The sequence below is a fragment of the Pristiophorus japonicus genome, chromosome 5 (assembly GCF_044704955.1).
Source record: "Pristiophorus japonicus isolate sPriJap1 chromosome 5, sPriJap1.hap1, whole genome shotgun sequence".
NCBI lineage: Eukaryota > Metazoa > Chordata > Chondrichthyes > Pristiophoridae > Pristiophorus > Pristiophorus japonicus.
Window position 1 is genome coordinate 218,615,636 of NC_091981.1, and position 22,038 is coordinate 218,637,673.

Sequence of the window (22,038 nt, forward strand, 5' to 3'; positions counted from 1 at the left end):
TGGGCTTCTTAAAGGAGATGCCTTGCAGGTTTGTTCTGCTGATTCTCTTCTTCACAGTTCAGTAACTGCTTATTGAAAGCTGTCAGTGTCATGTATCTCACTCTACTGTACATAACTGTATCTTACCATGCTATACATGACTGTAACTAGAGATGACCTGTAACCACAAGCTTACCTTACCACCAGGGGTGCACTTGCAGGAGACACTGGATACTTGTCCCACACAGGTATATAAAGACAGGTCTCAGGCAAGTGTGGCATTCGAGAGCTGTGTAATAAAGGTGCAGGTCCTGAGTGACCTTGACTTCAGTATGTGCCTCGTGTGAATCTGTACTGCAGGGACAGGACTTTACAGTGGCGACGAGTTACGGGATTACAGAATCCACAGAATGGCGAACAACGGCTCAGATGAAAAATACAATGCTGGAGATAATTGGGAGGACGTTATAGAAAGGCTCCAGCAAAGCTTTGTAACCAAAGACTGGTTAGGCGACGATAAGGCAGACAAGAGAAGAGCCCATCTCTTGACCAGCTGTGGCTCGAAAACATACGCTTTAATGAAGGACCTGCTGGCACCCAAGAAACCAGCAAGCAAGTCATTTGAAGAGTTGAGCACTCTGGTAAGAGACCACCTGAAGCCAACGAGCAGCCTACACATGGCCAGACACAGATTCTACAAAACTACAGACCCTGTGTGGGCCAGAGCATACCCGACTTCGTGGCAGAACTTTGGAGGTTGGCTAGCTTATGTGAGTTCTCCGATGAACTAAGGAGAGAAGTACTGAGAGACCTTTTTATTGAAGGAATAGGCCACACAGGTATATTCCGAAAGCTCATAGAGACCAGGAACTTGACCCTAGAGGCAGCAGCACTGGTTGCACAGATATTCTTGGCAGGAGAAGAAAAAACGAGGTTGATCTACACTGCGGGTACGACAACTAACGAAACATCGGAACAAGGGGTTCACAGCGTGAAACAAGCCGCTACCCCCACACACAGACAAAGGCAGGAGAGCAGGCCCTCAACAGCAGGCAGCGGCGCCAGAAGCCATCAAGGGCCACATGAACGGTCGTTCACACCTCATCAACCCACAATGCGAGCAATCAATTACAGACTGAGAGAAGCTCAAGAGAGATCAGCCAGACGCAGCTCATCCTTTGGAAACAATGGAAGCGGTCTGTGCTGGAGATGTGGGGGAAGGCACTCATCAAGTGGGTGTCGATTTCAGCATGCTGGTTGCAGAAACTACAACTATACAGGGCATCTGGCCCGCATGTGCAGAAAAACAGCAGCTCGGCTGGTATACGAATTGGAAGGGTCGGAGAACGGACCAGAAGACGGTGGGGACAGTACCCAGGACACTGAGGTACAGCGGGTCAACACGATCAATGGCCATTGCTCTTACAACAAGACGCCTCCAATAATGATGAGGGTCCTACTCAATGGGATACCCGTCAACATGGAGCTGGATACGGGAGCGAGTCAATCTCTCATGAGCGCTCAACAATTTGAACAGCTGTGGCTGCACAAAAGAGACAGACCAAAACTCACAAGGGTCGACACCAAACTAAGGACCTATACCAAAGAAATCATCCCAGTCCTTGGCAGCGCCATGCTCTCAGTCACACACAAAGGGACAGTGAACCGACTTCCCCTGTGGACTGTCCCCGGAGATCTCCCAGCACTGCTGAGGAAAAGCTGGCTGGCAAAACTAAACTGGAAATGGGATGATGTTCACGCCATGTCGTCAGAGGAACGGATCTCCTGCTCAACAGTTCCAAGTCAATTTGAACATCTCTTTCAGCCAGGTGTGGCACCTTCAAAGGGGCTAAAGTCAAAATCTACATCACACAAGATGTTAGACCGGTCCATCATAAGGCTAGAGCTGTGCCCTATGTGATGAGGGAAAAGATTGAACATGAACTGGACAGGCTTCTGCGGGAAGGCATTATCTCACCCATTGAATTTAGCGACTGAGCAAGTCCCATTGTTCCAATCATGAAGCCTGATGGATCCGTACGAATCTGTGGGGATTACAAATCTACCATAAACAGAGTCTCCCTACAGGACCAATACCCGCTGCCCAGAGCAGAGGACTTATTTGCCACATTGGCTGGAGGAAAACTTTTCTCAAAACTAAAACTCACATCTGCGTATATGACGCAAGAACTGACCGAAGAGTCTAAGCTACTCACCACCATCAACACGCATTGAGGCCTTTTCATGTACAATCGATGCCCATTCGGCATCAGGTTAGCAGCTGCTATATTCCAGCGCAACATGGAGAGTCAGCTCAAGTCCATCCTGGGTACAGTTGTATTTCAAGACGACATACTTATCACAGGCAGGGACACCGACTCCCATCTCCGCAATTTGGAGGAAGTACTAAAGTGGTTGGATCGGGTAGGCCTAAGAGTTAAGAAATCCAAGTGCCTGGTTCTCGCGCCCGAGATTGAATTTTTGGGCAGAAGGATTGCCGCTGATGGAATCCGCCCAACAGAATCCAAAACCGAAGCGATTCGCCTGGGACCCAGGCCCCAGAATGTCTCGGAACTGCGCGCCTTTCTCGGGCTACTCAACTACTTTGGGAACTTTATGCAGAACTTAAGCACGCTGCTGGAGCCTCTCCACGTGTTACTCAGAAAGGGGTGCGATTGGTTTTGGGGGGACGCCCAGGAACGCGCCTTCACTAAGACACGCAACCTTCTATGTTCCAACAGTGTGTTAGCTTTCTTTGATCCAGGTAAAAAGCTAGATCTCACATATGATGCGTCAGTGTACGGGGTCGGGTGCGTTTTACAACATGTCAATGGTGCGGGTAAATTACAACCCATAGCTTATGCCTGCAGCTCACTTTCGCGGGCGGAGCGCAGGTACGGAATGGTGGAGAAGGAGGTGCTCGCGTACGCGTACGGTGTCAAAAAGATGCACCAATACCTTTTTGGGGCCAAGTTCGTGTTAGAAACCGACCACAAGCCCCTCACGTTCCTACTGTCAGAGAGCAAGGCAATAAACGCCAACGCCTCGGCGCGTGTTCAACGGTGGGCACTCATGCAGACAACTGTGCCGACGCGCTTAGCAGGCTACCCCTGGCGACCACGGAAGGGTCTGACGAACAGGACTGTGAGATAGTCATGGCAATCAATGCCTTTGAGTCCACAGGTTCGCCCATGACGGCTCGCCAAATCAGAGCCTGGACGGCCAGCGACCCCATGTTATCCTTAGTAAAAAGATGTGTCTTAACTGGTGACTGGGCAGAGGCTCGCGATGCCTGCCCCGAGGAGATCAAACCTTTCCATAGGCGCATGCACAAGCAGACTGCCTGATGTGGGGCAGCCGAGAGGTTATGCCTCTGTGAGGCAGAGAGGCATTTGTCCGGGAGCTCCACCGCGAGCACCCGGGGAGCGTTCTCATGAAGGCCATAGCCAGATCCCACGTCTGGTGGCCTGGCATTGACGCGGACTTGGAGCTCTGCGTCCGACAGTGCACCATTTGTGTCCAACTCAGTAATGCCCCCAGGGAGGCCCGCCTGAGCCCCTGGCCCTGCCCCACCAAACCGTGGTCGCGGGTGCACGTAGACTATGCGGGCCCATTCATGGGCAAAATGTTCCTCGTAGTTGTAGATGCATTTTGAAAGTGGATCGAATGCACCATTTTAAACTCGAGCACCACCTCCACCACTGTGGAGAACCTTGGAACTATGTTTGCAATGCATGGAATTCCTGACATATTGGTCAGGGATAATGGTCCGTGCTTCACCAGCGCAGAATTCCAAGATTTTATAAGTGACCACGGCATAAATCACGTTAAGACGGCACCGTTCAAGCCGGCCTCCAACGACCAGGCGGAGCGAGCAGTGCAAATTATTAAACAAGGCATGCTCAAAATCCAAGGTCCCACGCTGCAGGGCCGCCTGTCGCGACTGCTGCTGGCATACAGATCTCGTCCGCATTCATTGACCGGAGTTCCCCCCGCACAACTATTGATGAAACAGACTTTAAAGACAAGGCTCTCATTAATCCTCCCAGGCATGTATGAAATCGTTGAGGCAAAGCGCCGTAAGCTAACTGAGTACCATGACCGAAATTCGAGGGAGAGGTGGAATGAGATAGGAGACAAAGTGTTTGTGCTAAACTATGGCAGGGGTCCCAAATGGCTTGCAGGGACAGTAACAGGCAAGGAAGGAAACAGGCTACTGGTGGTACAAATGGACAATGGCCAAACCTGCCGGAGGCATGTAGACCAAATCAAAAGTAGATTTACCATCAACACTGCTGAACCAGAGGCAGACTACAACGTGGAACTCACACCTCACCTGGTGGAGAGACAGAGGGAACAACTTGAGGAAAGGGCAATCCCAACAGACAGCCCAGGTGAGACACCAACAATCACACCAATCGAAACAGACAGCCCAGGCGAGATACCAGCAATCACACCGAAAGAAAAACAGGCACCAAGGCAAACAATTGAACCACAACTAAGACGCTCCACGCGAGAGCGTAGACCACCTGAGAGACTGAACCTATAAAGACAATAAGACCTTGGGGGAGGGTGATGTAATGTATCTCACACTACTGTACATAACTGTATCTTACCATGCTATACATGACTGTAACTAGAGATGACCTGTAACCACAAGCTTACCTTACCACCAGGGGTGCACTTGCAGGAGACACTGGATACCTGTCCCACACAGGTATATAAAGACAGGTCTCAGGCAAGTGAGGCATCCAAGAGCTGTGTAATAAAGGTGCAGGTCCTGAGTGACCTTGACTTCAGCATGCGCCTCGTGTGAATCTGTACTGCAGGGACAGGACTTTACAGTCAGGGCAGCTGGGAGAAATAGCACAAGGGCCATAAGGTTCTCAGACGCTGAAATGGAGACACTGGTGGGAGCAGTGGAGGACAGGAGCTGCATCCTTTTCCCTCAGCTGGGCAGAGGTGTTTACCGAAGTGTCGAGCACCTCCATCCTTGACTGCACACTCACACGCTGTCACAAAAACTTCTGGGTCTTCATTCGTGTGGTGAAAGTGAGTACATGCTTCCCCCCAACTCATATCCATGTACATGTGAGCCTCTGTCTGTTCCCACAACTCTTACAAGGCAGCCTCTGTGCAGACAGAGTAAACCAGCAAGTGAATGTGCCTACTCACAGTTATTGCCTCATTTGATGCTTTGCTTCGAATCACAGCTGCTTAAGCTGCCCATGCATTTCTTCCACAAACATAACTGCACTGTGACTCACCAAGCTTCCTTTTGTAGGCCAAGATGGCACAAACAGGCTGCAGCAGCATCAAACAGGAGGCGGGGGGGCGGGGGGGCGCGGGTGGGCGTGGGGGGTGCATGAACTGCGCAGCTCACAGACCTGGAGGAGCGAGTACATCGCCTTATGGGCCCACAGGTAGCTATTCCGCTCGGGCCAGCATTGGTAAGTGAAAGAAAAGGTCTTACATTTAAAAGAAAAACTTGCATTTATACAGGCCGTTCACGACCACCAGATGTCTCAAAGTGCTTTACAGCCAATTAATGTACAATGTAATCACTGTTGTAATGTGGGAAATATGGTCGTCTGTTTACGCAGAGCAACTCCCATAATCAGCAATGTGATAATGACTAGATAAACTGTTCTTGTTATGCTGATTGAGGGATAAATATTGGCCAGGACACCGGAGATAACTCCCCTGCTCTTCTTCGAAATAGTACCATGGGATTTTTTACATCCACCTGAGAGGGTAGACAGGGCCTCAGTTTAACGTCTCAGCCGAAAGATGCCAACTCCGACAGTGAAGCACGCCTTCAGCACTGCACTGGAGTGTCAGCCTAGATTTATGTGCTCAAGTCCCTGGAGTGGGATTTGAACCTACAACCTTTTGATTAAGAGGCGAGAGTGCTACCCACTGAGCCGCAGCTGATACTTAGCTGCTCCACATTATGACCATCTTTCTTCCTACATGCCTGCCCCACCCCCTTCCCTCACCTTAACGGTTCACTTGTGCCATTTGTACTTTCACACACTGCCCCGGGCATGGCCCAGCCTGCTCCTGAGCCCCTCCAACCCAGTCTGAGAGGAGGAGGAGGAGGACGAAGTCAGCACCGTGTCACTGCTTCTCACACTCGCCGCACCAGCTCAGATACTGGGAGTATGTGGTCGTTGCAGTTGAGCTTAGGAGAGGGGTCTGCACTGGGTGTTGCACCGGGGCCTAGTGGGCTGCAGCAGGGTCAAGGGGTAAGGCAAGCTCAGGAACCAGCCCCCCGGAGGGCGAGTTCGTGCATGAGTTCTGCTCCACAGGACTCAGATGAGGACCTCGTTGGGGAGTCGCTTGAACAAAGGGTGATGGTCTTGCAGTCCGACATGATAGGGGCAATGGCAACTGTGCCAGAGAGCCTGTGGTAAGGAGCGTGGAGGAGTCCGCCTCCCATATTGTAGACAGTTCTGTGCACACCATGGTGGACTCCCAGATGGACTGTGCAGATCCAGACCTCATGAGGCGTCTCGTGGGCGATGTGGCAGCTTCTAATGAGGCACAAGCGAAAGCAATGCACTGTCTTGCTGCTTTAATAGAGTCAATGGTTCCTCGCATGGATGCTCAGATTGCTCTTATGCAGTCTCAGCTTGATGCCACGCAAGCCCTGACTGCTGCCATCACCGCTGTGTCCATCACGGTCCACCGGGGATCACACGGTGCTGCAGCAGACCACCAATCTGTGCTCCATCAGGCTGGTGCGGAGTTGAGGTGCTGCCCCAGGGAAGTGGCACTGTGTCAGTGGAGCAGGAACCTGCTATCCTCTCTCAGGACGACAGCATTTCTGATCCCACCACTGCCACTCCAACACTGCAACATGGCTATCACCCAGCCAGCCCAGACTGCCGCAGCCCAGCCTGAGGTACTTCAGTCTGCAGCCGGGCCTTCCAGTCCTGGAGCTGGTCGAGGGCATCCTAGAAGGCCATCTGTAGTCTCTGGCCCAGAAACACAACAGCCTTCCACCAGACATGTTGCAGCCACAGGGGAGACACTGCAGCGTAGTAGTAGAATAGGTTTACGTAAAAGGGGTTATAAGGAGATGCACAAGCTGAATGATATATGATATATTGATGTTGCCCTTCTTACACATAAATATTGATTGTCATGTTTACTGTTTTGTCTTGTCTCTCATTTCAATGTTGGGCATGTGGTGTGGAGGGAAGGGCTCATTAATGTGTTTATGGGGAGGCACAAAGGAAGCGGTAAGTGTTATGTCTTCAGATGTTATAATAATGACTCCACGAGACAATGTGTTGTACTTGAACTGATGTGACCTCAGTCCATTTAATGTAACTCCAGAGTGAGGATCACACATGGTGGCCTGCCTTTTATACTAGGCCTGGCACACCTGTACAGGTAACCTACAAGTCTCCTTGTAGGTTACCTGTACAGGTGGCACACCTTGCAATAGTACAAGCAATAACCATGTAGGATACATGACAGTAAGTGATGAGGACCTTATTGGAACCGAGATCTTATGAGAAGGTGTCGGAACTCCCTTGCAGTCTCGGGACATTGTTGACGCATCCTGCCTGCTGGTTGTGCCTCCTCCTGCTGCTCCTCCTCCTCCTGAGGTGCAATGACAATGGGCTCAATTTTCCCCAGTGAGTTGCGTTGTTTTTTTGGTGTGTGCCGCATTTTTTGGCCGAAGTTAAAACGTCAAAGTTTCCCCAATCTTTGTACGCCAGCGTTCCTCAGTTAATTATGATTTTTTTTTAGGTTAGTATTTTTTTGCGTCATAGGGCATAACCTGATGTCTGCGGCAGTTTTTCACAATTATGCAAGTTTGGCTAATTTAAATTTCTCCTAGGACGCCGTATGTGACCACTCCCGAAAAATCTTCTGGGCACTTAAGGAAAACCAATGCACATTAAAAAATTGGCGCAGAACGACGCCATTGTTTTTATGCTAAATTTTGGAGGGAGTTAAGAACACAAAAATATGCATAATCAAGCTTAAAGTTTTGAAACTTAAAACACAGGAAATGGAATTTTAATGGAATTCTTTAAGTTTTGATTTTTTAAAAACTGACACACCACCACCGAACGTCTCCAAACTGTAAGGGGAGCTTGGAGTGTGGGTTCGAATCCACACTCCCCTTGGGTTCTGTACGTGAGATTTATGAGGGTGGGTGAGTAATGGGGCACCAGACACAGTGGGTAAGAGTACAAAATGGCTAATGTTGTTTATTTAGAATAGCAAACACAAAGATAGAGGGCATAGGAAGAGGTCATAAAATAGCAGTAATGGCAAAATCTCATTCAATAACCTGAAAAATCTCGCAACAGGGAAGGGGAAAACAAGAGGTTAAAACATCCCACTCACACACAACCACAACTCCCACTCCCACCCTTCCTACCAATTCCTATCCTAAATTGAGTCTGTGAGGGGGTTTGGGCTATACTTACAATCCTATCAACTCCGGGGTTCTGGGGGCACTTATTTCAGCTCGGGGTCCCTCTGGGGTGGGTTTTACGTTGTTGTTCGGTTTTCCTCCTCGATGTTGCATCGGTTTCTTCTATCTGCCTCTCGGTTATCGTCAGACTACAGCTGTGAATCCAGGTTATTGAACCAGGTGTCCAGGTCTGCACAGCTCTGCATGTCCCAGCCTGATGCTTCGGCTATTCCCACCCTGTCCAGTGTGTTCAGGGCTAACAGCAGCACCTGCTGCCACTTACTAACCAGGAGGTTGGCTCGTGGGTTTTTAGCCTCAACCAAAATCAAAGTTTGCAAAACTCTCTCAGCTCCTTTCCCCCAGCAGTCAGCAGCCCTTTCAAGAACTGACCCCAAACTGTTTTTCCTCCTGCTCCAGCTGCATTCCCCCTCCAGCAGCCAGCAGCCTTTTCTGCACACACTTTTTCCAACCTCTGTTCTCCCAGTTTTTCTCCACCCACTTCTGCAAGTCTTTTCACACAACTTGTTTTTCTCCACCTTTCTGCAAGTTTTCCTCTCCACACCTTTCCTCCCCTGTGAACTCTGCCCACAACTGGTGGTTCTGTCCTATATTTGTATGCAATTCAGTTCTGGTCTTTTCGCGCTCAAACCCAGTGGGTGGTCCATTGTGTAAGCTTGGGCGGGGAGATAACTGAATATTTAATCAGAAGATGTCACAGGTACACGCAGGTGTCAGGACAAGGGTATTGTTACGGGGCACATTGGTGCCTGAAAATCTGTAGGTCCTTTGTTATAGTCCTGGGAGTCAGTGGGCCATTCCTGCAATGATCCCAGAGCCATTGTCCATTGTCCATATTAATTAGGTAGATTAATTCATAGTTTGATTTGGGGAGGAAGCCATTTTCAAACTGGGCCGGGGAGTCCTTATTGGTTGAAGATTTCCCCGCTTCAGGCCCGACTCGACCCCTGATTAGCCTGCCAGAATGCACTTTTCCCCCATTGGCCAGTGCCTCTGTCTCGCTTGTGAGCCAGACTCCACAATGTCTGTATCTGCCCACACGTTTTCCCAGCCTGCTTTTACTTGGCCAAAAATGTTCATTTAGTGTATGGAACGATCCCATGTTAGTTTTCTTGTCCTTAGGGTGTTTCAAATGCGGCTGTAGATTTTCGACCCTTACAAAACTGGGCTCGAGGGTCGGAGTGCCAGCTGGCAGAATTGGTCCCTCGCCTGGACACAGGGGCTTAGGGCTCAGCTTGAAAAGAAGCCCAGGGGGGAGGAGGTGGGGGACTGTGAAAGGTGAATGAAAGGCATGAGAAGCCTTACACTGTGCATCAAATGAAGCCCGGGGGGCGGTTTCCGATCATTGCGCCTGCTCAGACCAGGGTGTGGTCCATACTAGGGCATCAACCTTGGGAAGAGAGAACAAAGAACCTTGTCCTGCCTGTCATTTTGAGCTTCTTGCAATGGTACAATTTAATAATGGGGGCAATACTGACAATGCCATACCTTGTGCAAGCCTTTTGCATGATGGTACGGAGGAGGAGACAATTGATTAGATGTCATCGCATGAAGAACCTCAGAGCACATAGGGTGATGGGCAGGAGGCCTTACCCACGTCGGATATATCGAGACAGGCATTCGTACCTGGACCTGAGTGATGCAGACTATGTCAGATGGATGCATTTCCGCAAAGAAGTTGTAACTGAGATCTGTGAGTTAGTCAAAGCAAAACAGCAACCTAGAAGAATCAGGAGGACTGCTTTGTCAGTTGAAGTGAAGGTTACAGCTGCACTTTCATTCTATGCATCTGGATTGTACCAAGCTACAACTGGGGATGTGTGCGCCATTTCTCAACATGCAACACATGTCTGCTTTCGGCAGGTGACTGCTGCACTATATGCCCGGAGGAATGACTACATAAAGTTCCCATGATGGCCCAGGCAATGTGTGAAAGGGCTGTGGGCTTCTCCAGGATTGCTGGCTTCTCAAAGGTACAGGGCTGCATTGATTGTACCAACATCGCCTTGCGAGCACCTTTGGAGGATTCGGAGATGTACAGGAACAGAAAAGGCTTCCACTCCGTTAATGTGCAACTCGTGTATGACGACGTGCATTGCATCATGTCAGTTGGTGCAAGATACCCTGGGATGCATGATGCGTTCATCCTACGTGAGAGCCATATATCTACCATGTTTCAGCAGCAGCCAGAAGGGCAGAGCTGGCTACTGGGAGACAAAGGGTACGGCCTCGCCACCTGGCTCATGATGCCCCTACACGTAACCCGGACGGAAGCTGACCGGGAATACAACATGTCACACATTGCGATGCACAGCATAATAGAGAGGACCATTGGCATCTTGAAGCAACGTTTCTGATGCCTGGACCATTCTGGAGGCTACTTGCCCTGAGATTGTCAGTCAGTTCACTGTTGTGTGCTGCATGCTGCATAACTTAGCCATCATGAGGCAGCAGCAGCTGGCAGTAGAAGACCCACCTGAGGTGAGAGTGGTTGATGATAATGATGAGGAAGATGCAGATGATGAGGAGGAGGATGAGGACGAGGAAGCCATGCAACTACCTGAACCCGGAGCACGACGGTGGAGGAGGTTGAGCCATCGTGCCCCTTTAACGATTGCTCGAGCCTTGCACCAGCAGCTCATCTGTGATCTCTTTGCTGCCTGAAGGCTCAGTGACAACTATTCCACATGGACCATGTTGATTGTTTGGACCTGCTCCGTAATGTTGTGTTGTGTTAATGGAACTAATGATGGAAATGATTCTTGTTTACTTCAAAAAATTGTGTTAATAATGGAATAAATAATGGAAATAATTCTTCTTTAGTTCAAAAAGTTGTGTTAATAATGGAACAAATAATGTAAATGATTCAGTTATAATTTAAAATATATTTTATTCAAAAATGTATCAAACATTTGCTTGTAATTAACTTAACTTTAATAAAAATATTCTTCTATCAAGCTTTAAAGTTTTCAGCTACGAACACTTACAAACTTTAAGATCACTTTCAAACTCAAAGATCATGTAAACACTTTAAGATCACTTACAAACTTTTAAACTTGTAAATTTACATAACTTACAAAAGACTTTTAATTTGAGAACAGTTAAAACCGTAACAACAATGATAATAACAATAACAACAACAGCAAAGAAAGGCAGCACCTACCTCTCCTCCACCTTATTCTAAGACCGCCCGCTGCACTTGGTCTTGGTGCCACCACCCCTGCCCGCAGGCGGTGGCGCAGTGTTTTTTGGGTTGGTACCAAGCTTATTCTTTCAAACATCTCGGGTAATGCACACTTCTTGATGGGGGTGTGGGGGCAGGCGGTATTGTGGAGGGCCCAGCTTGGGCCTCTTCAGAGGCTGGTCTGGAGATTGGAGTGGGAGTGGAAGTTGATTCTGTCAATGGCCGCGGGGTCTGGGCGTGTTCCCTTATTGCAATAGCTAACTCCGACATTGCCTCCCTCATGTGCCCTCACGTTGTGTCAACTACCTGCAACATTCCCTCCCTCATGTTTGCTGACAGTGTCTCAGCGACCTGTGCCATGCCCTCCCTCATGTTGAGCAACCGTGTGCCAACTACCTGCAACGTTCCCTCCCTCATGTTCACTGACAGTATTTGAACTACTCTCTCCCTCATGTTCACTGACATTGTTTCAGCTGACTGAGACATTCCCTCCCTCATGTTCCCGGACAGTGTTCCCATTTCTCGTGAGAGTGTTGTTACTTTTCCCGACAGTCCCGATACCTCATCAGCCACCACACTGATGGTGTCCAGGAGTGATCGGGTAAGGTCAATGCTCTCCGCACTCATTGCCATCATCTGAAGCACATCTATTGGATCCTGCATCTAAGGAGAGCGCTGTCGAGCTCTCCTTCCCCTCCTCACCCTAGGTGTGGCTCGCTGCATCCCACTGGGACACCCAGCCTCAGACGGTGGGGTCATGGGTGTGCCTTGCTGCATCCCACTGGGATCTGCAGCCTGGACGGTGGGGCCCTGGATGTGCCTTGCTGCACCATACTGGAATCTCCAACCTCAGACGGTGGGAAACCATGGAATGTCCCATCAACACTCATACCACTCAGGAACGGGGCTGGCACCTCAATGGGCAGCACCTGCACCTTCTCCAGAGTGAATACAACAGTGTGGGCTTCATCCAACACCTCCCCCTCTCCCACCCCCCACCTCTACGCTCTTGGTCTGGAAGGTGGGATTGGAAGATGTTCCCCTCTTCAGGCTCGTCCGGGTCTGAATCTTCTTCTGCATCGGCTTCTGCCTCGTCAGGGTTGGCCTCAAGTTCTGAAAAATATAACAGAACAGTCAAATGGTTAGCAGCAGAGGAGGGGGCAGGGTGGGTGGCATGAGTAGGCTCACACAGCGCAGGCAGCAGGCTCATTTGAAAGACCACGATGAATGATAGCACATTGCATCAACCAAAGCAAAGCTGAAGGAGACATCCCCATGAACCAAAGCATGGCTAGCCCGCGCAATACCTAACATTTAGCAAAGCCAGATTGTTGAATTTGCAGGACTTACCCTCTCCCTCGAGTGTGGACCCAGTTTGTGCAGTGGTGGTTGCTTTTCTCCAGGCAGGACCCATCAAAGCAGCGACCCTCTCTTTCAAGGGTGTCAGTGGGTGCAGGTTTTCTGGGCCTCCTCCTGTTCGAGTTCTCTCTCTTTTGTTGTGTGCCACCTTCCTCTGCAAAGATGAAAATGCAACTTTTTAGAAAGGGTGTCTTTCTGCTGGGTGAGAATATACAGCTGGTCACATTTACAATTGCAATTCCATTGAATAAATGAGAATATTACTTACACTTATTACTTGACCAAGGTCCTGCCATTTCTTTTTGCACTGGCCTCCAGACCTCGGTCATCATTGCACAGTAATCTTCTGCAAGTTTTTTTCCAGCGTTTCTTCATTTCTTTTGGTGAAACTTTTATGTGACCTCTGCTGGTATCCAGCTCGTGCAATCTGCCCTCAATCACAGTAACTAGTGCCTCCACTTCATCCTGTAAGAAATTCTTGGTCCTTGCACCACATTGCATCTTGTACTGCAGCTCAGATTTTTCCAATGAGAATTAAAGTTCTCACACACAACTGGCTCATCAAAATTGGCCGATTGCAGACCGGGAGCTGTAATGGGCATGCGCGCCCATTGGAATCACGTAAAAAACGGCCTTTTTTTTCGGCGCAGACATTAGGCTCCACCCCCTGAGGCTACAGGACAGGCTGCGTGGTGCCAATTTCAAAAAATAGCACAGGGAAACTTTCTACTTTTATTGGAGTAGTTGGGGCTAAGAAAAATGGGTGTAACTCTGAAAATACGCAATAAAACGGCATTGGGGAAAATTGAGCCCTACGTCTTCGGGCAATGGCTGTGTCCTCGTGACTGCCAGGTAGTGAAGCATGCAACAGACAATGACAAAGAGGGACACCTGGTCAGGCGAGTACTGTAGGACTCCTCCTGAATGGTCAATGCAGAGGAACCATTGCTTCAGCACTCCGATGGTCGCTCAATGATGCTCCTGGTGACGACATGACTGTCATTATAAGAGTGCTGGGCAGGAGTGGTGGGGTTGCAGAGGGGCGTCATGAGTTTTGGGTTTTTGTTCATGGGGCACTGGCACCACTAGTGGGGTAAGAGGAAGCTGTTCTGATGGGAGGCCTTCACTTGAACCATGCTGGGACAAGTTTTCTGGCTGTAGTGGGCTTCAAACTAATTAGTGTTGGGGAGGGTTCAGGTAAGCAGAAATGTAAAAAGTCAACGAGCAAGGAGAAGGCAATAGAGCAGGGTAGCAATGGGGGAAATGACAACCAGATCGTGACAAGAAGGGACAGAATGTATAAACAAAAAAGCGAATCATAAAGTAGGGTCAAAGCAGGGAAAAATGGCAAAAAAATAAAATTAAAAGCTCTTTATCTGAATGCAAGCAACGTTCGTAACAAACTAGATGAGTTGACGGCACAAATAGATATAAGTGGTTACAGAGACGTAGTTGCAAGGTGACCAAGGCTCAGAACTGAATATTCACAACTAAAAAAATAATAGGAAGATAGATTAGGAAAGTAAACTAGTAAGAAATATAAAAACAGATAGTAAGAGTTTCTTCATGTATATAAAAAGGAAGAGAGTGGCTAAAGTAAATGTTGGTCCTTTAGAAAATGAGACTAGGGAATTAATAATGGGCAACAAGGAAATGGCAGAGATTTTGAACAATTATTTTGTATCGGTCTTCATGGTAGAAGACACTAAAAACATCCTGATAATCCATATCAAGGGGCTGTAGTGAGGGAGGAGCTTAAAACAATCACGATCACTAAAGAAGTATTCGGTAAAATAATGGGACTAAAGGTGGACAAGTCCCCATAACCTGATGGCCTGCATCCTAGGGTCTTAAAAGAAGTGGCTGCAGAGATAGTGGATGCATTGGTTGTAATCTACCAAAATTCCCCAAATTCCCTAAATTCCCTGGGAGGTCCCAGCAGATTGGAAAACCGCAAATGTAACGATCCTATTTAAAAAAGGAGGCAGACTGAAAGCAGGAAATTATAGACCAGTTAGCCTAACATCTGTCATTGGGAAAATGCTGGAGTCCATTATTAAGGAAGCAGTAGCAGGACATTTGGAAAAGCATAATTCAATCAAGCAGAGTCAGCATGGATTTATGAAGGGGAAGTCACGTTTGAAAAATTTGTTGGAGTTCTTTGAGGATATGACGAGCTGGGTGGATAAGGGGAAACCAGTGAATGTGGTGTATTTGGATTTCCAGAAGGCATTCGATAAGGTGCCACATAAAAGGTTACTGCACAAGATAAAAGTTCACGGGGTTGGGGGTAATATATTAGCATGGATAGAGGATTGGCTAACTAACAGAAAACAGAGTCGGGATAAATGGGTCATTTTCCGCTTGGCGAACTGTAACTAGTGGGATGCCACAGGGGCCGGGGCCTCAACTATTTACAATCTATATTAATGACTTGGATGAAGGGACCGAGTGTAATGTAGCCAAGTTTGCTGATGATACAAAGATGGGTGGGAAAGCAAATTGTGAGGAGGACACAAAAATCTGCAAAGGGATATAAACAGGCTAAGTGAGTGGGCAAAAATTTGGCAGATGGAGTATAATGTGGGAAAGTTGAGCTTATCCACTTTGGCAGAAAAAATAAAAAAACACATTATAATTTAAATGGAGCAAAATTACAAAATGCTGCAGCACAGAGGAATCTGGGGGTCCTTGCGCTCGAAACATAAAAAGTTAGTATGCAGGTACAGCAAGTAATCAGGAACGTAAATGGAATGTTGGCCTTTATTGCAAGTGGGATGGAGTATAAAAGCAGATTAGTCCTGCTACAACTGTACAGGGTACTGGTGAAGCCTCACCTAAAGTACTGCGTACAGTTTTGGTCTCCTTATTTAAGGAGGGATATACTTGCATTGGAGGCAATTCAGAGAAGGTTCACTCGGTTGATTCCAGAGATGAAACTTAGAAACATAGAAACATAGAAACTAGGTGCAGGAGTAGGCCATTCGGCCCTTCAAGCCTGCACCACCATTCAATAAGATCATGGCTGATCATTCACCTCAGTAACCCTTTCCTGATTTCTCTCCATACCCCTTGATCCCTTTAGCCATAAGGGCCATATCTAACTCCATCTTGAATATATCCAATGAGCTGGCATCAACAACTCACTGCAGTAGGGAATGCCACAGGTTAACAATTCTCTGAGTGAAGAAGTTTCTCCTCATCTCAGTCCTAAATGGCTTACCCCTTATCCTTAGACTGTGTCCCCTGGTTCTGGACTTCCCCAACATTGGATACATTCTTCCTGCATTTAACGTGTCCAGTCCCGTCAGAATTTTATATGTTTCTATGAGATCTCCTCTCATCCTTCTTAACTCCAGTGAATACAGGCCCAGACGATCCAGTCTCTCCTCATATGTCAGTCCTGCCATCCCGGGAATCATTCTGGTGAACCTTCGCTGCACTCCCTCAATAGCAAAAACGTCCTTCTTCAGATTAGGAAACCAAAACTTGACACAATATTCCAGGTGAGGCCTCACCAAGGCCCTGTACAACTGCAGTAAGACCTCCCTGCTCCTATACTCAAATCCCCTAGCTATGAAGGCCAACATACCATTTGTCTTCTTCACCGCCTGCTGTACCTGCATGCCAAATTTCAATAACTGATGTACCATGATACCCAGGTCTCGTTGCACCTCCCCTTTTCCTAATCTGCCGCCATTCAGATAATATTCTACTTTCGTGCTTTTGCCACCAAGGTGGATAACCTCACATTTATCCACATTATACTGCATCTGCCATGCATTTGCCCACTCACCTAACCTGTCCAAGTGACCCTGCAGCCTCTTAGCATCCGCCTCACAGCTCACACCGCCACCCAGTTGAGTGTCATCTGCAAACTTGGAGATATTACACTCAATTCCTTCGTCTAAATCAGTGATGTATATTGTAAATAGCTGGGGTCCCAGCACTGAGCCCTGCGGCACCCCACTAGTCACTGCCTGCCATTCCAAAAAGGACCCATTTATCCCGACTTTCTGCTTTCTGTCTGCCAACCAGTTCTCTATCCACATCAGTACATTATCACCAATTCCATGTGCTTTGATTTTGCACACTAATCTTTTGTGTGGGACCTTGTCAAAAGCCTTTTGAAAGTCCAAATACACCACATCCACTGATTCTCCCTTGTCCACTCTTCCAGTTACATCCTCAAAAAATTCCAGAAGATTTGTCAAGCATGATTTCCCTTTCATATATCCATGCTGACTTGGACCGATCCGGTCACTGGTTTCCAAATGCGCTGCTATTACATCTTTAATAATTGATTCCAACATTTTCCCCACTACTGATGTCAGGCTAACCAATCGATAATTCCCCGTTTTCTCTCTCCCTCCTTTTTTAAAAAGTGGTGTTACATTAGCTACCCTCCAGTCCATAAGAACTGATCCAGAGTCGATAGACTGTTGGAAAATGATCACCAATTCATCCACTATTTCTAAGGCCACTTCCTTAAGTACTCTGGGATGCAGACTATCAGGCCCCGGGGATTTATCCGCCTTCAATCCCATCAATTTCCCTAACACAATTTCCCACCTAATAAGGATTTCCTTCAGTTCCTCCTTCTCTCTAGCCCCTCGATTCCCTAGTATTTCTGGAAGGTTAATTGTGTCTTCCTTCATGAAGACAGAACCAAAGTATTTGTTCAACTGGTCTGCCATTTCTTTGTTCCCCATTATAAATTCACCTGAATCTGACTACAAGGGACCTACGTTTGTCTTCACTAATCTTATTCTCTTCACATATCTATAGAAGCTTTTGCAGCCAGTTTTTATGTTCACAGCAAGCTTGAAGGGTTTGACTTATGAAGAAAGGTTGAGTAGGTTTGGCCTATACTCATTAGAGTTTAGAAGAATGAGAGGTGATTTTATTGAAACATGTAAGATAATGAGGGGCCTCGACAAGGTAAATGCAGAGAGGATGTTTCCACTCATGGGGAAATCTAGAACTAGGGGGCATAGTTTCAGAATAAGGGGTCGCCCATTTATAACTGAGTTGAGGAGGAATTTCTTCTCTCAGAGACTTGTAAAACTGTGGAATTCTCTACCCCAGAGAGCTGCGAAGGCTGGGTCATTGAATATATTTAAGGCAGAGTTAGACAGATTTTTAAGTGATAAGGGAGTAAAGGATTATGGGGAGCGGGTAGGGATGTGGAGCTGAGTATATGATCAGATCAGCCATTGAGTGAATGGCGGAGCAGGTTTGAGGGGCCAATTGGCCTACTCCTGCTCCTATTTTTTATGTTCTTATGTTCTTATGAGCTAGGTGCCTACCGGGTAGCCCTTGTCTTTGAGGAGCCAGCCGGGAGCTGCATTGAATGGCTGGAATGGAGCTGGCACATTTGTCTGCTGCAGGATGACAGTATTGTGGCTGCTGCCAGGATAGCGGGCATTAACGGGCATTATTGTGCATCTGTGGTCGCACACCAACTGGACATTGAGTGAGTGCGATCCTTTTCGGTTTAGAAAGATATCAGGATTGTGGTGCGGAGCCCTCAAAGCGATGTGTGTGCAGTCTATGGTAGGATGTTTCCACTCATTTCCACGCCATTTTGACAAATCCAGTTGACCGCTCCAGCTGCTTCTGTATCATCATGGGGAGTGCGATGTATTCCCTCCTCCTTCTGTACAGAGCATCTATGACATCATGAATGGAGCACTGGGTGGCAAACTGGGAGATGTTGGAGATGTCTGCTGTGTCTCCCTGGCTGGATCCATTGGCTTAATTTTGAGGGCGATGGTGACCTTCACTGCCACTGAGAAAGCCATTCTCAGCCTTGTTTGAGGCTCAAGGTCTGGCTGCTACAGATGGCACAACTCCGTCACCACATCTTTTGTAAATCGCAGCTTTTCGACACACTGCTCCTCAGAGATGTGCACGTAGGAAAACTGTTGGCGAAACACCCTGGGTGCATACGGCCTTCTGTTGGCACATCTATGTAAGCGTCTGCCTCTGCCCACATCCTCACGGACCTCTTCATGTTGGTCCTGCTGTTGCTGTTCCTCTGTATCCTCCTGCTGCTGTGCCTCTCCCTGCGCCTTTCCATCTGCCTCTGTCTGTCCCTCTCCCCGTTCCTCTTCCTGATCCTCGGAGCATGGGTATCTCCCGGTGCAGGTCCCTCTCCCAGTGCATGTCCCTCTCCCAGTGCAGGTGTTTCTCCCAGTGCAGGTCCCTCTCCCAGTGCTAGCCATTCTCTTTCCCTCTCTCAATGCCTCTGCCTGGCTAAATCACAGTGCCATTGTCTTCTCCGAACCATTCTCCGATGGTGATGGTGCAGGAGGCAGTCCACTGCCAAAACTGAGCCCATGATTTGCAGGGAATGTGGTGCTCTGCAAATGGAACTGACTGAAGCGGGGGAATGATAGAAGCCAAAAGAAACTGAGGCCCAGCAATCTGACAAAACAAATCTCAACCAGCTCGCCTTTAACTCTCGCTGGTGTTGCAGCCTGACGAGTTCAAACTGACAGCAAAAGCTGTCATTGACATCGGTAAGCGTTAGTTGGAGAAGCGCGGGGCAATTTAAGCTTCCGGGGTGGTACGCACGGTGATGACCTCATCATCGGCATGCGTAACGAGCGACACCGGAGGGGAGCACAAGGCCCTAGCACCATCGGCGAAGAGGTGGGAAATTTCACGTGGGTCGATGTGGCCGTCGCGCCCAAGCGCGAACTCATTACCGCTCCATTAGGGCGGAGTGGAGGTGCTAACTGGCCTTGTGCAAAGAGGCAATTTCAGCCCGACCAATCAAATGGGCAAAACTGTGGCAAATGGATTTCAATGTAAGCAAATGTCAGGTCATCCACTTTGGAACTAAAAAGAATAGAACAGAGTACTTTTTAAATTGTGAAAAGCTAGAAACAGTGGAGGTCCAAAGAGACTTGGGTGTCCATGTACATTGATCATTAAAATGTCATGGACAGGTGCAGAAAATAATCAAAAAGGCTTATGGCATGCTGGCCTTTATATTTAGAGTACTCGAATACAAAGAAGTAGAAGTTATGTTACAGCTATACAAAGCTTTGCTTAGATCACACCTGGCGCATTGTGAGCAGATCTGGGCACAGTGCCTTTTTAAAAATTCACTCCTGGGATGTGGGCTTCACTGGCAAGACCAGCATTTATTGCCCATCCCTAATTGCCCTCGAGAAGGTGATGGTGAGCTGCCTTCTTGAGCCGCTGCAGTCCGTGTGGTGAAGGTACTCCTACAGTGCTGTTTGGGAGGGAATTCCAGGATTTTGACCAAGCAACGATGAAGGAACAGCGATATATTGCCAAGGCAGAATGGTGTATGATTTGGAGGGGAACTTGGAGATGGTGATGCTCCCATGGGTCTGCTGCCCTTGTCATTCTAGATGGTAGAAGTCGTGGGTTTGGGAGGTGATGCCGAAGAAGCCTTGGCGAGTTGCTTCATAGAAACATAGAAACATAGAAAATAGCTGCAAGAGTAGGCCATTCTGCCCTTTGAGCCTGCACCACCATTCAATATGATCATGGCTGATCATGCAACTTCAGTACCCCATTCCTGCTTTCTCTCCATACTCCTTGATCCCTTCAACCGTAAGGGCCACATCTAACTCCCTTTTGAATATATCTAACAAACTGGCCTCAACAAATTTCTGTAGTAGAGAATTCCACAGGTTCAAAATTCTCTGAGTGAAGAAGTTTCTCTTTATCTCGGTCCTAAATGGCTTACCCCTTATCCTTAGACTGTGACCCCTGGTTCTGGACTTCCCCAACATCAGGAACATTCTTCCTGCATCTAACCTGTCCAATCCCTTCAGAATTTTATATGTTTCTATGAGATCTCCTCTCATTCTTCTAAATTCCAGTGAATATAAGCCTAGTCGATCCAGTCTTTCTTCATATGTCAGTCCTGCCATCCCGGGAATCAGTCTGGTGAACCTTCGCTGCACTCCCTCAATAGCAAGAATGTCCTTCCTCAGATTAGGAGACCAAAACTGCACACAATATTCAAGGTGAGGCCTCACCAAAAGCCCTGTACAATTGCAGTAAGACCTCCCTGCTCCTATACTCAAATCCTCTCGCTATGAAGGCCAACATGCCATTTGCCTTCTTCACTGTCTGCTGTACCTGCATGCCAACTTTCAATGACTGATGTACCATGACACCCAGGTCTCGTTGCACCTCCCCTTTTCCTAATCTGTCACCATTCAGATAATATTCTGCCTTCCTGATTTGGCCACCAAAGTGGATAACCTCACATTTATCCACATTATACTGCATCTGCCATGCATTTGCTCTTTCACCTAACCTGTCCAAGTCACCCTGCAGTTTCTTAGCATCCTCCTCACAGCTCACACCACCACTCAGCTTAGTGTCATCTGCAAACTTGGAGATATTACATTCAATTCCTTCGTCTAAATCATTAATGTATATTGTAAATAGCTGGGGTCCCAGCACTGAACCTTGCGGCACTCCACTAGCCACTTCCTGCCATTCTGAAAAGGACCCGTTTATTCCTACTCTTTGTTTCCTGTCTGCGAACCAGTTCTCTATCCACGTCAATACATTACCCCCAATACCATGTGCTTTAATTTTGCACACTAATCTCTTGTGTGGGACCTTGTCAAAAGCCTTTTAAAAGTCCAAATACACCACATCCACTGGTTCTCCCTTGTCCACTACTAGTTACATCCTCAAAAAATTCCAGAAGATTTGCCAAGCATGATTTCCCTTTCATAAATCTATGCTGACTTGGACTAATCCTATCACTGCTCTCCAAATGCACTGCTATTTCATCCTTAATGATTGATTCCAACATTTTCCCCACTACTGATGTCAGGCTAACTGGTCTATAATTCCCTGTTTTCTCTCTCCTTCTTTTAAAAAAAGTGGTGTTACATTAGCTACCCTCCAATCCATAGCAACTGATCCAGATTCTATAAAATGTTGGAAAATGACCACCAATGCATCCACTATTTCTAAGGCCACTTCCTTAAGTACTCTGCAATGCATTTTGTAGATGGTACACATTGCAGCCATGGTGGAAATGGCATATAAA